This window comes from Molossus molossus, unplaced genomic scaffold (assembly GCF_014108415.1).
Source record: "Molossus molossus isolate mMolMol1 unplaced genomic scaffold, mMolMol1.p scaffold_m16_p_15, whole genome shotgun sequence".
Classification (NCBI taxonomy): Eukaryota; Metazoa; Chordata; class Mammalia; order Chiroptera; family Molossidae; genus Molossus; species Molossus molossus.
Window position 1 is genome coordinate 26,782,128 of NW_023425350.1, and position 22,724 is coordinate 26,804,851.

The 22,724-nt window shown below is 40.0% G+C and overlaps 1 protein-coding gene across 1 annotated transcript in view; it reads right to left on the reverse strand.

Annotated features, from left to right (window-relative positions):
• SLC8A1 (solute carrier family 8 member A1) overlaps positions 1-22,724 on the reverse strand; it is a 277,891-nt gene that overhangs the window by 252,803 nt on the left and 2,364 nt on the right. The gene's annotated exons all lie outside the window — the stretch shown is intronic.

The window sequence follows — 22,724 nt, forward strand, 5'->3', positions numbered from 1 at the left end:
CAGCCTGGGACTTACAGACCTATACCTGGAAGTTGGCACCTTTTGGCCCTTTTCACCCATGTCACTTGGACACTTTCTTTTAGGCTATGGACACCTTCCGTGCAGTGGCACACCTCTGCAGAGTCCCCCCAAGGTCAGCTGGGAAATACGACAAAGCGGAGAGACTGTCTCTTGTTTGATTTTCTGTATTTCCTTCCTATAGCCACGTGGGGTTTGGGTACTTCAGACACAGGACACAACAGAACAATCTGACAGCCTGGGCAGAGGGAGCCAGTAAGTAAAGCAGCTTGGGAAATGAGGGGGGGCAAGCAGGTGGCTCGGCTGGGGGCACTGGAACGGATGACAGCCCTGAGTGACAGAACACCGCGCTGCAGCATGCCCTCATGCTCCCAAAACTGCCCTCCGGCACCCAAAACCCATACTGTGGAGAGGCTGTAGTTAGAGGCTTGACATTCAAGAGCTGGAACAAGGTTTAGCAATATAAATTACTGTTCCTTAGGCTTGTCCAATTCTGCTGTAGTAAAAGATAGAGCATTGGGGCAAATTTTAACTACAATACTGAGTTAAAAGACATTAATATAGGAAATAATTTATAACCCTAAGAAGCCTTAAAAAAAACAAAAAACAAATTTTCCTTGGTAAGTTAAAAACAACAGCACAGGAGTGAAAAAAAAAAATGTTCTGGTTATATAACATGCTTAAATCTGAGTAAATGATTATATTTAAGCATCACTTTTAAAAATATGTTTTTATTGATTTTTTTGAGAGAGAGAGGAAGGAAGACATAGATAGAACCATCTGTCCACTGTCTCCTGCAAGCCCCCCACTGGGGATCGAGCCCGCATCCTGAGCATGTGCCCTGCCCGGGATTCGAATTTTGACTTCTCATCCTCCATGGGACGACGCTCAGTCCACTGAGCCCTACTGGCAGGCTATAAGCATCACTTTTGATAGCATTTCAAAGTATCAATTCAAGAAAGGCCTATAAAATTCTCCCTGTCTTTAGGACCAGGAGCCAAAGATGTAAGGTATCTTCCTCAAGGAGAACAAATCTCCCTGAAATAGTCACACTGGTTTGACTTCTGATGCTCATTTGAAATTGCCTACTGGTTGAATAAAATACCACCTGTAAGTACTCAATCAGATTTTCTTATAGCGATATATTCTGAATTTTTTTCCTATTGGGAAAACAAATCTGTAGATTTCAATTTCAGAAATACACCAGGAGTCACTAGGGAAATCAGGATGTGTGCCCTGCTTCACAGCCAAAAGATAATGGAAGCGTAGGCTCTCGGTCAAGAATTCCTCCTTCAGAACTGTCCAAAGCAAGCAGCGGGCCAGAAATAAATCTGAACTCTCCAAACAGTTTTGAATTCACCACCCTTCAGAAACATGCCCACGAAAGACCACATCAGAGCTTCAGTTCACCAAGAGTGGGCCTGTGGTCATCCACGTAGAGTCACTGACCACAGCTCTTCCTTCTTACAGCACAACCTCATCTGTCACCTAACTTGCTGAGTAGAAGAGTTGGAGGTGGTGGCACATCATGAGGCAGGACAGTGGAGAGAGGAATATGATGCTCAGGTTTTTGGGAGAAATTCCAGGAGAGATCACCTCGCTCTCTGTGCAGTGAGGAGGATGCTTTCTGGGGCACATCATCGAAACGTCACCATTAGCAGAGCCCGTAATGAGAATGTAGTCATACGTGTATGATCCACTTTTTATTGCTTTGCCTTCAATTTCACAGCTGTCTACCAAGCAACCAATTAAGCTGCTAATTCATTAATGCTGTTAGTCCATACGTCCTATACCTGCACCACCAAAAATGCAGTGCTGTAAGCTATAGAGAAAATAGCCCAGTGAATAGGAGCAACCACAGGCTAAGAGTCAGAAGAGGAAAAAGGAGAAGAAAGAAATGAGAGAGCAGCAAGGAAGAGGTACCCTCTGGAAGCAAATACTAGATGAAACCTATTAAATAAATACTGTCTGGTTAACTTTTCAATAAATCATGGGGCAAGCGATAGAATGCCTCTTTCCACTGCAGCTATAGGCAATAAGCTTTAGAGATGGTTTGTTAGATTATTACAGCACCCTTTGGAGGTCTGAAATAATGTAATAAAAAATCAGAATAGGAGAACACTAAATCGTACTAATTTACAGAAATCACAGCAAAATCTTTCAGTTTGACTTGTGACTGACGAAACCTGGACGGAATCAATATCCAATAGTAGGGACCACACTGAAAGACTTATTTGGTTTGCATCAGAAGCTTTCTAGTGACTCGTAAAAGGAGCCTACATATTTTACCAGTTGCTTAATGTTTATGAGCATTACAGAGAATAAAACTTTTCACAAAAAGTAGAACTGGAAATGAGATTTTCTTACTATGTATATATAGTCATCATCATAATTCTGACATGCCATTTTAATAATGTATTACCACTTTTTGAACTCACCTATACATCATCTTCCATATTTGCTAATAATATTATTGCCAAATACAATTTTCTCATTAACAAAGCATTTTCATGTACCTTATCTCATGATATTTATCAAAGCATTTTGATTAAGAACTTTTTTCACCATTTTTCAGAAAAGGAAAGTGAGTCTTAACATATAACTAAGTTAGCTATTCCATAAGGCCAGCAAATGAGACTTTCAACCCCCAAAACAATACCCATTCTACACTGCAGTACAGTGCAAGCTTGATAAAAGATTTTGAAAATAATAGGTTTTTTTTTTTTTTTACTGGATTTAATTTGAGGATCAGCCTAAAATGTCTGGCACTAAGCCTTTTGAATAAAGTGAATGGTCAGGAAAGATAATGCCACAGAAAAATTTAAAAAATAGATATTCTCTATGGCTCTGAAGACAATTTCCAAAGAGGAATTTAGAAGGGTTTTGCACAATAGTGATATATTGGAATCCAGGCGCACTTCAAAGGTAACAAAGGTAAAGCATGGTGATAGCTGGCACAGTATTTGGCAATGAATACTAGCAGAAACATTTTAAAGGGTGCACTTCCATGTCTAAGTGCTGATGAGGTTTTCTAATAAATAACGGGTCTCATCGGAAAATTATGAATAGATATTAGAAATATAAATTAGTATAGATTCTCTTAAAATCACTTGTGAAAGTTATTAAGAGCCTTAATTTGTCTACATATATTGGTCTAGTTATTCTAATTTAAGTATTTAGCCTAAAGAACTAATCTAAGATGACGACTAAGTTATTTTTTTTAATGTTTACTAGGGCGTTCATTATTTATGAATAAACATTTGTAAAAAGAAAATAAAACCAAACAATATTAAAACAAAACCAATAGTAGAGGCCTCACTAAGTAAATTATATTTTCATAGTAGGATATTATTCAGCTATTAAGATTTCATTTTAAAGAATTTTATTTATTTAAGAAATACTTTAAACACAGACCTACACAGCAAAAGCAAGAAGACAAAGATTATATATACTAAAATGTAAAAATCTGAGATTTACAATTTTCTCCTTATTTTATGAATATAGTAGGTACATATTTTTATACAGACACCTAAATTATTTTAAAGTCAGTATCTTAACAATGATGACCATGGGTTGAGTTTTTGCCATGTGTCGGGGGTGGTTCTAACCATTTTGCACTTATTCTCTCATTTACTTCTTATAAAAATCATTGACATACATTTATTTATCTTGCTTACTAGACAAGGAAACTGGGGCAGAGAGACATTCAATAACTAGCTCAACATCACCTGCCAAGGGAATAGCTGAGCTAGGGCTTGAACCAAGTCATCTGACTCCAGCACTCATGCTCTTGCGTGGTGCTACACAGGTCACGTGACACAGGGTGCTCAGTGATGGGGCAGAATACATTCATGTGGAGATCATGACCTCTTGCAACTGGGACTCTTGTCTATGAAATTTTGTAACCCTGTTGGTGAGATGGCTTGTAATTCTGATGATGTAGTTAAAGTAATCAACTTACCCTATAGATAACCAGTTTACACGAATATGTTGCTTCTTAATCCTGAGAATCCAAAGGCTGCTTAACATAGAGGAATATTATATCCATTTACATCCATCTGCATCCATTTACAGTGGATCAGGCACCGGACTTAAGTCTGGGAGTAATTAGCAAGTTCTCGTGCTCTTTCACATACATTTTACAGTTCTTTGGAGGGAGCTTGCACTCTTGAATGAAGCTATTTCCTAACCACGAGAAGGGGGCGCCAGTTCGGAGCAGGGAGAGTCAGCTGGTTTCCTTGCTAAAAAATGCTCTCCGGGCGCCTCTGCCTGCCTAGATCAAAGACAACACAGGTAATTTCACTGGTTTCAGAAATTCCTGTTAAATGCGCTGGCAAGTATAATGTCTACAAAACCACAGCTGCTAAAATGGCAAAGGCCTAAATCAATGACAATAAAAATATATAGTTTTATCATTAGAGTATCAACTACAAACACATAATAAATTTACTGTGGATGAAAACTGTAGATGGACACTTTTTATGATTTAAGTGTCCTCTGAAAAGTTTGAGTGTTTGTTTATTATTGCTGATTTTTAAAATTATATAAGAATTTTTACAATCAGATCTCTTTTTTTCTTTTTTTTTTTAAATTGGGGGACATTGGTTAATACAGTTATATAGGTTTCAGGTATACTATTCTATAACACATTATCTGTACATTATATTGTGTTCATTACCCCAAGTCAAATCTCCTCCTATTACCGTTTATCCCCCTATCCCTTCTTTACCTCCCCCAGATCCCTTTTTTCTTAAAAAGAAAAAGTTATAAAGAATTCAGATGTTAGTTTACACTTCATGTTTGGTTTTCTTTTCACCTTTCCTCCAAATACCATGGGAGCCTCATATGGTATTTGCAAGTGAAAACACTTATGTGCTGACGCTTGTTTGGGGCTTTATGATATATAACGTCCTTACACCCCACGATCATCAATTTCCTTTAAGGAGGGACTCAAAGGCATACGAAGGTGTAATGTGTGGCAAGTTTCATTCCAACTTTCTTTGTTTACAAGGCAGATTTATATTTACTATCCCTGGATGAACAGGTGGGAATATAACAGACATAAAAAGAAGATGTGTTTTGTTCCCATGACCCACAAGCTGATCTACTGCAGGCACATGATGAGGTGTCTCACTAGGTGTCGCCTGTAATAATACAGATTGATTTACCACCTAACCGCTGTGAAGAAAATCCGTTTCTTGAGTACTCTATTTTACACCAATTGAAAAAGAAAATTCATGAAAATTATGCAGGAGAAGCCACCTAATGTTTAAATGGCCCCTTAAGTGTATGAACAATTTAGAAAAAATGACTACCTTGATTTGTCGAATGTAATAATCTTGTTCATGCCTTCCAAGTATATTATAAAATGAAACACAAGCCAAAGCAATTATAGAACTGCTAATGAGTGAAACTGCATTCTTTGCTGCTTGTATGTTAGATGTTGATTTTGTTGGGAAACAATATACTAGATTGAGACCAAAACTCTAGGGATGGCTGAGGCTCTAGCCACTGAGACAGCTAGACTTTGGAGAAGCAAACATGTGTACACATCTGCAGCTATGTATAAGGGCCTACACAAGATGTAGCAACCAGGTGTATTTGGTTTTTTTTTTGGTACGTGCTCCTAGTGGTAACCGAACCCGGGACTCTCTGGTCCACAGGCTGACGCTCCAACCGCTGAGCCAAACTGGCCAGGGCACAACCAGGTGTGTTTGAATGCAACAGTATTACTGATGTGTGCCTAGTAAACTAGGTCATTACATTGTATTACCTGTACTTTCTGCTGAGCAACTTGAGACTTGTGGTCAATTAAAACACTCAGATTTTTGGTTTTTATTTAAGAGTAGTTCCAAGTCTAATGATTCTGATTCTGAACGTGCCTGACTGGTTTTTCCTTGCATTAAATTCCATACTGTTCTCATCTTGACTGATCTACTAATACCTGGCACTTTATTAATTAAAATAATTCTTCAAGTATTTTTCTATTCCATCAATAGCCTAACGTTTAACTGGGGATTTGTTTTAGTCTCTTGGAGGTTTATTCACTGTTTATGTACTTTTGCAATACCTCCCCCTTTTTAATTAATAAATAAGCTTAATTTGCCATATATTCATGATGAGACAATGTATGTATTACCGAAAATGTACAGATAATTGGATTGGAAATGATTTGGCTTATGCCTAGAGATCAATAGATTGTTCTCTGCTATGCAGCCACCCTGAAAAATACTATTGGTTATGTTTATATATTTACATGATGTATATTTACAATAGGACACTAGGTTTCAATTCAAGAAAACCCTCTGGGGATGGCAATGTTGGAGAAGGAGCACAGATTGTGTCATCTGGGTGTGAAAGAGCAGGGATTATCTGGCTCAGGAAGTTGTCGCAGAGGGAAAGGAAGTGTGTTTAAGGACAGGGCCCTGAGCAGCGGCCATGGGATGCTTGAGGAAAGCTGATGGGATGGACGCAAGCAGCACCAGTAGCTTAGAGGCACACCCGGCATTTCTCTAGGCTTGGACCACCAAGGCAAAGAGCGAGGTAAGGACTGCAGGGTCACAGGGCCTCAGGAGGGTGTGCTGCTGCCAAACAGTTGCATTTCAGAGCTGCAAGGACTTAATGGCCTTCGCGGATGGATTCTTTCCTTTTTAGAAGACATACACAGTAACTGTGCTGCAGACACCACCATATGTACAGTGCTGTTTCAGCTGCCCTTACGATTTCCCTGAAGACAAGGAAGAAAAACCGATTGTTTAATCCATACATACATGAAATCTCCTGGCAATGTGGTTAGAGTAGCAGATCACTGGAGTTGTGATTTAGGTATAATGAGTTCCCTCTTCCCTTGCCTCTAATTAATTCCTCATATCTGTCTCCATTCCAGCAGACATGTTTAGTAGCCACGTTATATTAAGATACTTTTGAATGCTTCATTTAAAAGAGTGGACGATGATGTGGGCAGGTGAAGTAAACAGACAGAAACATCAAATAGAAAGTCTTCCATTTCTGATGGCTATTGCTCTTGTTAACAAGTGTCTTCAACAGAAAAGCAATCTCTACTTTTCTGAGCCAGCACACACCTGGAGAGTGGTTAACAGCAGGGTGGCTACGCCATACTTCCCAGTTATTGTATATGACATAACTATGAATAGTGCCTCCTTTTACTTAAAAACGTGCTCCAATTTGGACAATAAATTACACAGTTACCCTCTATGCATTGTGACAGGAATATCCATTTATGTTAAGACACTAAAAAATACTTAATGTGATCACTTGAATCAATTCAGTGGACATACGTAATTTTCTCAAATCTTCAAGTCTCTGGATCAAGTATAACACAAGCCATAATTAAGAAGTTAACAGATTTTTGAGGAATTAGTTGGTTGATTAACATATAGACAGATGGATGGAAGAATCAGAGCCTGGAATGATGAGGATACATGGGTAAGTTGCTAATGTTAACTGCTTTCTTTCAAGGAAGCATTGATGCTGAAAGATAAATAACCACTCAACTCCACACACCTGTTCACTTTCGGGTAAGGGTAAGAATGTGGCCCTGGCACTGTCACACGGGGAATTTATTTTCATATCAGTCATTACGGAAGTGCACATCTCACCACTTCAATACAGTATATCACTATCACTATCATTTCGGTCCTAACTCTCCCCCAACTCTAACTCCGAATAGCTCGGGGTAGCTTGTAGACGTTTCTCAGCTGTGTTTGCAGCACAGTCACCCTCAGGGGCCAGGAGAGGCAGAGCACAGGGCTTCCAAGTGCAACCAGTTCTGCCTCTTGGGACAAACAATTTAAACCAGGTGGAAATTGATTAAAGTATTCTTCAGAAGGATAATTAAGGAAAGAATGCCATGAAAGGTTTGTGGGAACTGAGAGCGGGTACCCGGCCAGGCAACTTCTCCCGAGTTTGTGAAAGAGACACAGGGTAAGTCCGAGGCCCGACAACTCGACCACCCGGTGGGGCGCCAAGTTCAGCTGAGATGCCAGTGTCACTGGTCTCCACTGATCTCTGCCACTGAAAACAATTCCTTTAGTTCTCTGAACTTGAGTTGCGGTGAAGACGTCTTGCTTTCCTCTTTCTTTCTACCGAATATTAGGATTAATCAACGTGGCGCTCCCCTGGCAGCGTGCTGTGGAGGTGAACTAGAAGTGAGGTAGGAGCACTGGAAATAGCATCGTGTGATGGAAAGGAAAGGTCCTATCTCTGACCCTGCCCATGTTCCTTATCAGTCCTCGGTCCCTGGTCCCCACATCAGATCTTCCGTCCCTCCCTCCCACCAAACTGATGACTGTATTGATGGCGCATACTCTGGGCAGCATCCTGTTATAAGTTGGGTCATTTTCTGTAGCTATCATTTTTGCTAAGTTGGTGGGAGACAAGCATATGCCTTGAGTGCCCCTGAACACAAGCGTGCACACACGCACGAGTACACACACATGCACTCCACACACAGAATCACCAAAGTCAACACTGAGCTTTTGTTTGAGAAAAGGAAGATCAGAGGAGAGCACCCTGTGCCTGATTCCTCGCAAGCCTAGAGTAGGCTTATGCAAAAACCATCTGGACAGTAACTAAAGGCAACGACTCACTGTGGGCCAGGGGCTGGCCAACGGCATGGAATCCTTTGAAACAGGTACTATTATCCTCAACCTACACATGATGAACCGAAACACGGAGAGGTTAAATATGTATGAACTTATGCAATTTCCGAGTGACAGAGGAAGAATTTAAATCCCTGCTCATCTGGCCCCAAAGCCCGGGCTCCCGATCATTGTTCCCACAGCAGATGCCTGAGTGGCTGCAATGAGGGTCGCTGAGAACATCCACTAAGAAAGTGCTGAGCACCTGGCCAAGAGGTTAGGGTTTGTGTCCACAGTGAATACCCGCCATTCATTCTTATTCTATGTGCAAGTGTGGGAAGAAGCCATTTAAAACGAACATTGCTAGAGTCAGGCACACTGATATTCTGACTGTAAAAAAGAAAAAAAATATTTTTAAATGTGCATATATTACATATATAGTAAATACAGATAAGTATATATACACCTATATTAATATAGCAAATGCAAGAACACAAAACTCAGTCGACTAGAACACTTCACTGTAAGATCCAAGACCCAGAGGCGCCTCCCAATATCCCCAGGGCTGCCTTCATGTGCAGGAACTGATCACTAACGGTCGTCATCATTCATCACCAACTAAAGCCAGATTTATTTAGGAGAATATCATTTACAGTGATTATGAAGTCACGAAATTGCAGGAAAGGTGTTCTTTTCCTGACAGAATTCAGAACGACAGAATATGCTTCAGTGGTTCAAAAGCTAACTTTCACGGGGCATTTTAGTCCTAGATAGCACCAGATAAATCAGGACTTAATTTCCTTGCATTATTATTTTATTGTATCTACTTTATATCTAGACCTATGCGTTTACACTGATTATGTTAATACATTATATTAATATTCTTACTATTCTACCAATCCATTAGACCATGTGTGGGTCAGATGAATCACTTCCTATAATATAATACTTTAAAGCTCCCAGAACTCACCCACCTAGAGTTCTTTTTTCCGTGTCAACAGCTCAGGAAGACCCCTGCAGCTTTCTACCTTTCTTCAGGAACCTGTCCATTCTCTTTCAGAACCATGTCCAGATATTCAGGCTACACAAGTCTAAGACCCCGGAGGCACCAAGCCCCGGCTGACTGAACCCCTGGCTGGGCAGCCCCGGCCTGTAAGGGCCTTGCTGTTTGTGCTCAGCGACATCGCATCATTTACAGGAAGGGCTGGGCCGTGAGCAGCACAACTTCCCTTGGTAAGGCACAGGGTTAGGAAACAACGGGAGGCAGGTAGCTGCTCGGGTTCCAAACCAAATGCTGCGACCTTTCCCCACTTCACATCCCTCTGAGTCCATTACTGCTGGGAACCGTGCATCAGATCTGGATTATTCCCGAAGTCGACTCTCCTGGTCTCCCTTTAAGAGGGCAGCCAAATGGTGACAGGGGCCATCTGCGATGGAGTGGGGACCCAGAAGGAGTTCTCTTCTGAAGAAGAGCGGGCACACAGAGGGGGTTGCCGCCGCTGGGGTGGCCAATGGTGACACTGACATTTCATCATCGTACCGTCTCAGCCTGAACACCAGCCCCATGGGGGGTAAGAGCCCCATGGGGGGCACTGAGGGAGATGCCAAGGAAGGCACAGAGAGGCTCCGGTGGCTGGTGAAACACCCAGGTCAGTGCAGGACCGAGTATCTGTACATCCTCAAGTACAGCGTGAGGTTCTCCACGGCAGGCCCATGTCTCAGAAACTGCTGTCCCAGCATCTCGCAAAGGCATGTGACAAAGGATGGGTGCTCATCAAAGAGTTGCTGAAAGCAGCAATCAGAGGCCAGGTGACAGCCCTACCCGCTCTATCCAGCCCAGGAAGAGGCCACAAGCTCCCTCCAGCTCCTCAAACATACTTAGGTGATTGTTATGTACACCTGATCTCAAAGACAAAGTTGCTGGGGATTTTTAATAGAGAAGCAATTTGAGTGAATCCCATGTTTATTTTCTTACTCTCATACTGTCTTCTGGACTAATTCCAGGCTTCAGTTCACTTTGGTAATAGCTGAAATCTAATCAGGGCTGTGTATTCTTAGCCTCTGTCTTCATCCCTCTGCCTGCCTCCCTCCCCTTCTTCCCCCCTTTCTCTGGCTACCCTCCCCTTTCTTACTCTCCCTGCCTCCCCTCTGTCTCTCTCCTCTCCCTTTCTCTTCCCCAGTCCTCAGACCCCGCCTCCCCTCTTTCTCTATTCAGATGGATGGAGGGATAGAGGGATAGATATAGAGACAGACATATATCTAGATAGATTATAGATAGGTATCTGCTTCTCTCTTCCTCCTTTCCCCCCCTCTTCCTCCGCCCCCTCCCCCACTCTCTCTCTGCTTCCTCTCTGTGTCCCTTTCTCTATTTCTACCTGTGTCGCCCCTCCTTCCCATACTTCTCTGCCCCTTTGCTCCCCACTCCAGTCCCTGCCCCCCCCCCTTCCTAATCTCCAATCTGACCCTCTGATCCCTCCCTTTCGTCTCCTTTCTTTGCCTCCTCTCTCTCCCTCCCCCTCGTCCCCTAGTTGAGCTGATACACAACACCCCCCCTCACACATACACACACACAAATACACACATTGAACTGAAGAGCTCATTTGCAAACTGTGTGAAGTTAAGGTTGTTAATGTTTAGTGTGTGAGAATGAAAGCTGTCCTTTGGGAATTGTTTTTGTTTTATTGCACCCCAAAATTAAACTCTCTGTAAATAGGATTTAATTTTACTTTCCCACCTTTACCTTGGCAGAGTGTGTGTGTGTGTGTGTGTGTGTGTAAGAGAAAAGTTCTCTGTTGAAAGAGAATGGTTGGAGGCCTCTATTAGAGGTTATAATTAATTGTATTTATAAACATATCAACAGTGAGTTACTCCAAGCAGACCAATAATTTACCTACATGAGTTTAAAAAAGATAAACTAAAACCACTCCACTTAAAACAGCAAATCAGTTACAAACACCTGAAGACTGATTTTGTATCCAGTGTATGCTCATTGTCATTGGACAGTCATCTGATTTTGGGCAGAAGGTTTTGTCTTTGTTGGTCTTATCTCCTACAGAAAATGTAGCTCAGAAGCACAAGCAAATTAGAATTGAATTTTTAAAAAGTGTCTAAAAATTTCATTTGCTCTGGGTAGGGCTGTATGAGATGAAATGCCATGTTGGTCACTTATTCTAGGAAAACCTCCTAACCAACAATCCTAACTATTGATAACCTCTAGAAGCCAAGAATGGTAGCACTGACACAAGGTAACAAGCATCCTCTAGCACAGATTCTCTGTTGTCATTACTTTACATTGTCTTGTATTATACATAAAAAAGATAGACGGAGAAACTACTATTTTAAGTATGGAGAAAAGCTTACATTCATTATACAGCCATATAAGGAAGTTAAAATGTTACAGGGCCAGTGCAGGCAATGACAGAAAGCTACTAATAAAAAGTTTCTTTCTCATTTAGGAACAAAGGGAAATAAATATGGAGAAACGACATAACAGATGACACTTGGATGGGTAAGGTACATGGAGAGATTATAGCATTAGCATTTTTCTTGCTTCTCAAACTCAGTTAACTGTGGCTTTCCTGGAGTGGGGGTAGGGTGCAATGTGGTTAATACATGTTCAGGAATTCCAGAGAAGATAAATGCCCCAATTTCTCATTTCTGAGCGGCACAAGCCATGCTGTCGTCGGTGTCACTGCATGCCAGGGCTCCCGTGGGGGCGTCCAGCCTCTGCAAGCTGTTCGAGGGGACACCAGCTCCTGATGAGGCAGCACAGGTTTGACAGGCAGAAGTCCTATGGCTAAACTCTAGGTCCACCCTTGTTAGCTGTGCAACCCAAAGACAGTTAGTTGCTCCCTAAGCCTCAGCTGTTTCATCTGTAAAATGAATATAATAGCACCTACCTAATAAAGTTGTTGCGATGATTAGATCAATTGAACATTGTAAGGAAAAGGCAGGAAACCTGGCTCTCACTGCGTCTTAGACCACTACCACCTTCATCAGCATCATCACTTCCAACATCACTACCACATCTAAGACCACTGCCTCCAACACCAATACCACCAGCAGCAGCAGCACTACCACCACCTTCAACACCACCACCACCATTGCAACCATCACCATATGCAAAATTACCAGCACTAACACCATCATCATTATCACTACAACCATTATCACTTACTACCACCACCACCTCTACCACCATCATCCTCACTTTACAGATCCAGGTGAGCTTAATTAATTCTCTGCAAGTCACAAAGGGGACAGGCGTAGAGCTCAAACTTAGGTTATAAGTTTAGCCATCCAAATGGCTATACCTAAGTCTGTCTGTATTTCAGGAAGTCTCACATGGAAAAGTGGTGTAATCTTGGCCGCAAGGGTCACCACGGGGCTCCAGATCTCTCACAGCTAAGCCTTAGAAAAACTGTATCTGGAAATAAAATACCCCAGGCTATTTCATTAATATCTGAAGTCCCAGGTTCAGTGAAATGTCCCTGGTTTCCCTCTTATCATGAATACCAGCTTGAGAGGCAAGCTCTGCTCTGGCTGTGTTTGCCCCTTGCGTCCTGATCTTCAGTTGCCCCCGAAGAGCACAATGCCTATTCCCCGTCTGACCGGCTGACCGTGTGGAGACCATTGTAAGGAGGGAAGAAATGTCGCCTGGAGCACCAGTCCTCCAGAGAAAGGCAGGAAATGAACAGGCATTGTTTGTCTTGCCTGGGCCTACAACGAGACAGCTGGAGAGGCCTGTGCAAAGAATGAGCCCTGGCTGGTGCAGCCTTTGGCAAACGGATGGGTATTATGTAGGTGGTGTGCCGAGCCAGGAGAGGAAGCAAAGGAGATTTCCTTCCATTCTGCCCATATTGTCAACTGACTGCTTTCCCTCCCAGGACCTTCTGGACTCCTCACTGCCATGTCAGAAGGTGCCAGGCAGTGTGGGAAGCCAGCAGCTAATGCCCACCAGCTCTGCGGCCGCTGGCCTGCTCGGAGCCCCTTCCCTGGGCTCCCCTCCGCTGGCTCACCCAGGGCGGCTATAAAGATCCCCGACGACCCACCGCCCCTTTTGGCTGTCCTCTCGTCCTCTGGTGTCACCTGCTTAGGGCCACTTCTATTCGAATGCCGCCAGGTTAACACTTGGTTGCATGGCATTTACAGTGTCCCCGGGGCCTCACACTTTCGCGGCTTGGAGAAAGAAACCTCCGTGAGCGGATTTCATTAGCCAGGACAGAGCACGACGGACATGCAGGGCAGGGCCAAAGCAGGAATACGGTTGTTAGTATGGAAAAGAATACAATAATCAATAAATACTAATACAAAAATAAACCGTTTCGCGTGCCCACAACTGTCAAGCTACTTTGGCCCCACCCTGTATTTTAGAGGAAAACCTCTATGGTGCTCAAGCTATGGTAATCCACCGAAAATGTTCTGCACCTCAGCTAACAGGACAGAGCAGCACGGCAACAAATCATCCTATTCGAGGTGCCAGACCCTCAAGGTTGCTCCATTCAGAAGAATTCGGCATGCTTAAATCCCTTTCCCTGGCTTCCCAGTGTCCTCAGGAAAGAAGATTTCGTCTCACTTTGTGATTTTGTGTAAAATCTGCTCAGGTTTTAGCAAGCTAGTGGCAGCTCCCTGGTAACTCTGAGCGAATGCAGAGAGAGAGTGGACAGCAAAACGGAGCAAGGGCTGCTCAAGGACGGAAGTCAGTGACACAGTTCCTGAGACCGAGGGCCAGTCCATAGATTGACATTTTACCGAGAAATCTAGTCAACCTTCTTTAGACTCTGTAGGAGGCAACGTGGTACAGAAGGGCAAGCACATAAGCTTGCTTTTTTCAAGTAGATCAGTTGTATTATTTATTTTTAAAACTCTTATATTATTATAGTAAAGGCACTTCACTTGAGATCTACCCTCTTAGCAGATTTTTAAGTGTACAAATACAGGCACGATATCGGATGGCAGATCTCTGGAACTTATTTGTTTTGCATTACTGAGACTTTATACCTGTTAATCAGCAACTTCCCATTTCTCCCTCTCCCTGCCCCGGCAACCACAGCTCTGCTCTCTGCTTCTATGAATGGCTATTTCAGATGCTTCGTATAAGTAGAATCCTGCAGTGTTTGTCCTTCCGTGACTGGCTTAAAGGGATATATACTCAGATTTATTTCAATGCTCTCATAATAATTGAAAATCCCATTAAAGAAAACAAATGTTCACTGAGTCTTCCATTACATTTGCTAACCATCCTGTTTATTTAGTGAAACTGTCCTTACTCCCAGATTTACCAAGATATGGCTCCATACTGAAATGTACATTTTTCTCTCCGATTATGCCTTCTGTCTTTCAAAAGTAAATGCAGATATTTTGCCCAAAATTAAGACTTCTCCTACAATTTACTGAGTCTTCATAATGATGTCTGTACTTAGCAAAACTTGAGTTATCTCATCTCCCATTTTAGAGTACAAGCAGTATATTTTTCTGTTTCCTTCATAATGATTAGTCCAGTGTTGGGCACAAATCAGAGCTTAATAAGTATGTGCAGATCAACTGGCATGTAAATTCTTCTCCTGCCTTGAACAGTGAAGCATTTAGTACCCTATGTAATGGCCTTGAATGATCACTGAAAAAAGAGTTCATAATTTAAATAGTTCATTGTGTCTAAATAATGAAACCTCTTCATTTGCTAAGATAAAATTTCTTTACATAACTGTATTATAACCCCAAACTCTAATTAGCAGTGGGAAATGAGATAACAGCAAACATGGCAATCTGGTTGACCTTGGTAAACAACCCTTATGTAAATAATCAATTAAGGCTTCTGGCGGTAGTGAATTCAAAGCCATAAATGTTTTGTTTGTTTGTTTCTATGTTGATCCTGTCTTATTAGTATAATAGCTATGCATTCATGAAAGTATATGTATCTATAGAAACATTTCTTGTAGTTGTAATTTAGATCTGCTGTTATTACTATGTGTGGATTACTAAGAAGTGATAAATATTTCAGTCTGAAAGAATATTCCATCAAATTCATCAAAATCCAAAAATTACTGCATCTAACTTTTTTCAGTAGCATATTACCCAGGAAAATTTTATGTTACTGTAAAATATTTATTTTTAATTTTAATTAAATAGCTTAAGTTTTCACAGGCTAAAAGGAACACATAAATTTAGTAGCCTAAAAGCAGGAGATAAAATTCTTCTGCCATACAGTGAATCTTCACTATGTTGCACTCAAGGTAGTATGTGCTAATAGCCTTTCTTGTCTGACGGTATTTTCTCTAGTATTATTCATCATTTCTGACTCTCTGAGCACACGTAATTGTTCTCCTGAGCACTTCAAGTGGCCTTTTTCTAAATCCTCATCTGAAGATATGTTTCTGCTGATTTTTAGATAGTGTGAAAGGGAAGAAGGATAAAGTGGAAGGGAGAGAAGGAGAGAGAGAGAAACAATGATGTAAGAGAGACACATCAATTGGGTGCCTTCCACACCATCCTGACTGGGGCCAGGGATCAAACCTGCAACCCATTTCTAGAAACACATAGTCTCCCAAAACTGAACCAGGAAGAGATAGAAAACTTGAACAGACCAATAATAACAGAAGAAATTGAAGATGTGATCAAGACTCTTCCAGCAAACAAAAGCCCAGGCCCGGATGACTTCACGGGGGAGTTTCACCGAACATTCAAAGAAGAACTAACACCCATTCTCCTCAAACTATTTCAAAAAATTTAAGAAGAAGGAAGTCTTCCAAACTCGTTTTATGAAGCCAGCATAATTCTAATCCCAAAACCAGAAAAAGACACTACAAAGAAAGAAAACTACAGGCCAATATCCCTGATGAACATAGATGCCAAAATCCTGAACAAAATACTAGCAAATCGGATCCAGCAATACATCAAAAAAATTATCCACCATGACCAAGTGGGATTCATCCCAGGGATGCAAGGCTGGTACAATATTCACAAATCAATAAACATGATAAACCACATAAATAAAATGAAGAATAAAAACCACATGATCATATCAATAGATGCCGAAAAAGCCTTCGACAAAATCCAGAATCCATTTCTGATAAAAATGCTCAGCAATGTGGGAATAGAGGGATCATATCTAGACATAATAAAGGCCATATATGAAAGACCTATAGCCAACATCATACTCAATGGGCAAAAACTAAAAGCATTTCCCTTAAGAACAGGAACAAGGCAAGGATGCCCACTTTCGCCACTCCTATTTAACATAGTACTGGAAGTCTTAGCCACAGCAATCAGACAGGAAGAAAAAATAAATGGGATCCAAATTGGAAAGGAGGAAGTGAAACTGTCATTATTCGCAGATGACATGATACTATACGTAGAAAACCCTAAAGACTCCATCAAAAATTTACTAGACTTAATAAATGAATTTGGCAAAGTAGCAGGATACAAAATTAACGTCAAGAAATTGATGGCATTCTTATACACCAATGATAAACTCACAGAAAGAGAAACTAAAAAAAAAATCCCATTTACCATCGTGGCAAAAAAATTAAGATACCTAGGAATAAAATTAACCAAAGAAACAAAGGACATATTCGCAGAAAGCTACAGGTCATTGAAAAAAGAAATAGAGGAAGATATAAAAAAAATGGAAGCACATACCCTGTTCATGGATTGGAAGAATTAACATCATTAAAATGTCCATATTACCCAAAGCAATCTATAGATTCAATGCAATCCCCATCAAAATACCGACGGCATACTTCACAGAATTAGAACAAGTACTTCAAAAGTTCATATGGAACCAAAAAAGACCTCTAATAGCCACAGCAATCTTGAAAAGGAAGAACAAAGTTGGAGGGATCACATTACCAGATTTCAGGTTATACTACAAAGCCACTGTAATCAAAACAGCCTGGTACTGGCACAAGAACAGGCATATAGACCAGTGGAACAAAACAGAGAACCCAGAAATGGACCCATGGCAATATGCTCAATTAATATTTGACAAAGGTGGCAAAAGCATACAGTGGAGTAAGGACAGCCTCTTTAATAAATGATGTTGGGAAAATTGGAGAGCTACATGCAGAAAAATGAAACTAGACCATCAACTTACACCCTACACAAGAATAAACTCAAAATGGATAAAAGACTTAAATGTGACTCATGAATCCATAAAAATCCTACAAGAAAATGTAGGCAACAAAATTTCAGACATCATACACAGAATTTTCACTGATACATTGCCTAAGGCAATAGAAACAAAGGAAAAAATGAACACATGGGACAATATCAAACTCAAAAGCTTCTGCACAGTGAAAGATACAATCATCAAAACGGAAAGGCTACCCACTGTATGGGAGAGCATAATTGCCAATGTTATATCAGATAAGGGATTAATTTCCAATATACATAGGGTGCTCATACAACTCAACAAAAGGAAGACAAAGAACCCAATTAAAAAATGGGCAGAGGAACTAAATAGACCCTCTCCAAACAGGATATACAAATGGCTAAGAGACATATGAAGAAATGCTCAACATCACTAATCATCAGAGAGATGCAAATTAAAACAACAATGAGGTATCACCTCACACCTGTCAGAATGGCCGCCATCAACAAATCATCAAACAACAAGTGTTGGCGAGGGTGTGGAGAAAAGGGGACTCTAGTACACTGCTGGTGGGAATGCAGACTGGTGCAGCCACTGTAGAAAACACTATGGTGTTACCTCAAAAATTAAAAATTGAACTTCCATTTGACCCAGTGATCCCACTTCTAGGAATATACCCTAAGAAGCCTGAAACACCAATCACAAAGAATATATGTACCCCCATGTTTGTAGCAGCACTATTTACAATAGCTAAGATCTGGAAACAGCCCAAGTGTCCATCAGTAGACGAATGGATAAAAAAGCGGTGGTACATATACACAATGGAATACTATGCAGCTATAAGAAAGAAAGATCTTTTATCCTTTGAGACTACATGGAGGGATCTGGAAAGTATTATCCTAAGCGAAACAAGCCAAACAGAGAAAGACAAGTATCATATGATCTCACCTATTTGTGGAATATAATGAACATAACAGTCTGAGGAATAGGGTAGTCCCAGAGACGTGGAAGTGGGGTACAGACTGACAATCCCCAGAAGAGGGGTGGTGGGGGAGGGATAAACCACAGAACTTATATGCATGAACAATGGACATGGACAACAAAGCTGACAGGGCAGGGAGGGAGGGGGAGGGGGAATCAGTGGGGGCAAAAGGAGAAACATCTGTAACAAAAATAAATTAATTAATTAATAATAAAAAAAGAAAAAAGAAAAAGAAAAAAACCTGCAACCCAGGTACGTGCCCTTGAACCCGAGACCCTTTGGTCTCCATGTTGACACATTAATCACTGAGCCACACCAGCCAGGGCTCAAGTTTTCTTAATATTTTTTCTTCCATTTTTTTTCACAGCTGGCTGCCTTCTTGTATTATATATTTGGTCTACTTTCAGAATTGAATCATTCTCTCCTATAGCTAGGTCTTTATTCCTTAGAATTCTATAAAGCAAAAAAACACTGGTAATATAAATAAAGTATTTTCCCTGGAATATAATAATAATAATTCCATAAAATCTATATAATAATATAATTTTACTTTTTCTATTTTTTTCCCAAAAAAAGTGATGTAAATATTTAGTGTCAAGTAGCTATATTTGTTAAGATGTCTTACTATTTTATTTCCTAGTTAATGAAGTTATAATCATACTTGAAAGTGTAATAGTTGTTAAAAGAGAATTTGTTTTGGACGGATCCATTGTTTGATAAATTATGCTGTGACTGAAATGCCCAGTAAACTGATTTGCTAAGTAATATATTATATAACTTTTCCAACCTACATACATTGTTTTTCAACTCTATATTTAAATATATAATAGTAGATGCTGGTAATTTTCTAAGTTGTCTTCTAAAAATAATATTCATACTGAGCTATAACTAAGTACTATAATTAAATTTGGTTTATATTTGTACTAGTTCATTAACCTTAACATTTTCTGGAATAGCCAAGCTAAGTTAGACCTTGGAAGACCAAACAACCTTTTGTAATAATTATTACCACTGAACTAGCATCATTAAAGAACAACTATTAGTAGCATGCCAACTTTGTAGCTATCACTTTCCTAAACCACAAATCAAATTAGCGTATTCTTCATTTATTTTTTATTAGTTGTCAACATTAGACAGAATTCATTGTTAAAAGTCAGGATTAGCTGGCATGGGTTTAGTATTTGTCACTGGCTGAGTTTATACAAATGCATGTGCTATTAATTATATCTATTTAATGAGTTTTTCAACTAGAATTTTAAAAGGTTTTGCCAAGAATACATTTTATTAGAGACTACAAGCACCACTTACTACTTATCAGTATTTTTCTCAAATATAGATTTTGTTCTTAAAAGGGTCAGATTGAAATATTTCAACTCTTTTATGTAAACAAAATAAAATAAGTGAATAGGCACAAACATAATTATAAATTTAAATAAATTCTGTACTAAAAGTAAGATCAAAGATTAAGAATCTATTTTGTTCTTAAAACCAAAGATTCAATAAAGCTGACTGCCTCTTGATCTCCATCCCTGATCAGACTGGACACTATTTCTACCTCGGTTAATGGCTTCTTAAAAGTAGATAGCCTTTAAATCCAGACATTTCCAGGAATCTCTTTATGGTACTCTGGAAAGAATCACAAATTCTGGCTCTGTGCAGAGCATTAAACAAACAAAACAGATTTTTTGAAGTATTTAATGAAGCTCAGTGGTGTCCACAGTCCCGTATACGTGTTGTAGGTTTTTAAAGAAAGTAAACTCTTGAGATTAATTGTGTAATTGCAGGAGATAAAAATTCATTCTTAAAGATAAATTGTGCTGACTTTACATAGTTCAATTTCACTGCATGAGGTAAAAACTCTCATTTAGATCTGACCGTGTGGACCTGACATTACAAGCAACTACCAGAAAAAAAAAAATCCATAAAAGATATAGAATGAGGGACCTTTGATAATATTATGTTTTTCTAGAAACATTATGTTTGGATCCTTGGTGCCTATCTTAAAGCTAAGTCCCAGTCACTTAAACAAATGTATTTAAGCAAGAGACCTATTAACCATTTATCGTTTTTCATCAGTAGTAAAACTCTATACTGTGAAGATAAAAATTCTTTAAAATTCTAGAAAAAGTAAAAACATAGGGCTGTAATTTTATTCCACTTACAAATAAAATGTTTTGCTATTTCTTAAATTTCATATTTTAATTTAGCAAATAAAATTCAGTAAGAGATTTTAAAACTAGAAACCGGCGATTGGTCTAGAATAGTCCTAAGAACATGTATACCAAGATGCCATACTGATAATTCCACCAATTCTTACCGCTTTTCACAAGATATGTAAATATCTAAAGCTGGAGTTTGGCAATACTCCTTCCTTAGCAAGAATTAAATCAAGTTAATGGCATAGGGTGAGGGTTTTAGAAGGAGATGGCAGAATAAATTATTCCATCAAATCACTATCTTTTCCCTCTACTTCTGCTTCTACACAGTGCCCAAAAGAAGATTATTTATTTATGGTTGGGTCAAAGTCCTGGACACCGGGATAGATAGGAGAACCCTTTCAAATAAACAAGTACAGAGCCATTATTAAGAGAAAGCAAGACCACATTTTCATGAGAAAACATCCTAAGTAAAATGCATAAACAAAACAAAACACCAATTTGGTCCTGTTTAAGGGCTGCCCTTGTGAGTTCATTTACTAACATTCCATACCCCTTTAGTAATATGTAACACACTTTCCCATGGCTTATAAGTGCAATCTAATACAAGAGGGTTCAATAATTGAAATGATTAGAAAATACAGTGAGAAAGTTTTCCTAGCAAAGGAGCAGAGTTTATATGCTAATGTGGGCAGGATCACAGTCCACACAAGGCCTTTGGGAAGATCTTTCCTGGGGTATGCAAGATTTTCATTTGCTACTATATTACCAACTTTTAATAAAACATGTGTCCTAACAAAACACATCTCAATAAGTGAAACATTAACTTTGTAAGAACCAACATTAAATAGTCATCAAAAGCTATCCTCCACACACACATCCACAGATGGATATTATAATCTCTGTTTTGCTTGATTTCATTATGAAATCACGCTCCGTAATTGTTCACCTCTGGACTACAATGTCAAAGACATTGGGAGGCTTAAAAAAGTCTGCTCCCTCTGCCCACCCCACCACCACACCTGTGTGTTTTGTTTTTTCCCTACACTTTCCGTAGGAGAATGCACTTGCCATTTGACATATACATGCTATTTACTCAATAGTTAACCATGGATAGAACAAACTATATTTTCTATTTTTTTCCTGAAATTCCTAAGTTAGCAATGATTCAACCAACGTAATCATTCCTATTACTGTCCTTGGTTGCATTGGAGATATAAACAGTTTCCTTTCTTTCTTCTTGCCAGTTTAGACATTGCTCATTGAGTCAAATTTTCTGGTTTGCTTTTAGTGAGTGCAATGCCCCTCCTAGGCAAGGAAGGAGGAATAGCTCTCTAAATAGCAACTGTCAAAGGAAAAAGCAGTGCACAGCCAGGCACTACACGTTACAACGTTGGTAAAAGTCACTGCGAAGCGGCAACAGGAAGAGCACGTTGCGCACGTTGCTCTCCATTTCCTTGACCCGCACCCCGTCAAGTGGGGTGCCTGGAGAGAATCTTATTTCTCTCCCCATCACTATCAGTAGGGAAAAGGGTCTCTTTCATCATGTAAAGTAAAATGAGACTGGAACTAAATAAGAGCTGTATGACTTTTTCCATACTGGCATAAAACTGAAAAAGCAGAATTGATCATTGTCATCAATAGCATTAACATTTAAGCACATTGTCACACACCAGTGTCAGATAAAAGCAGCAGAAACTGTTTCAGCCAGCCCTGGTGGCCAGAAAGTTCTTTTCAGAAGTGTCTCTTCTTTGGGCTCTCCCAGTTAGTAATCAGTAATGAACTCAAGGGCCCGATGTGATGATTTAAATATTCCTTTACTGTGTGTATATTAAGTGATCCAAAATAGAATGCCAATTTTTCTACCCATCATAAGTGGT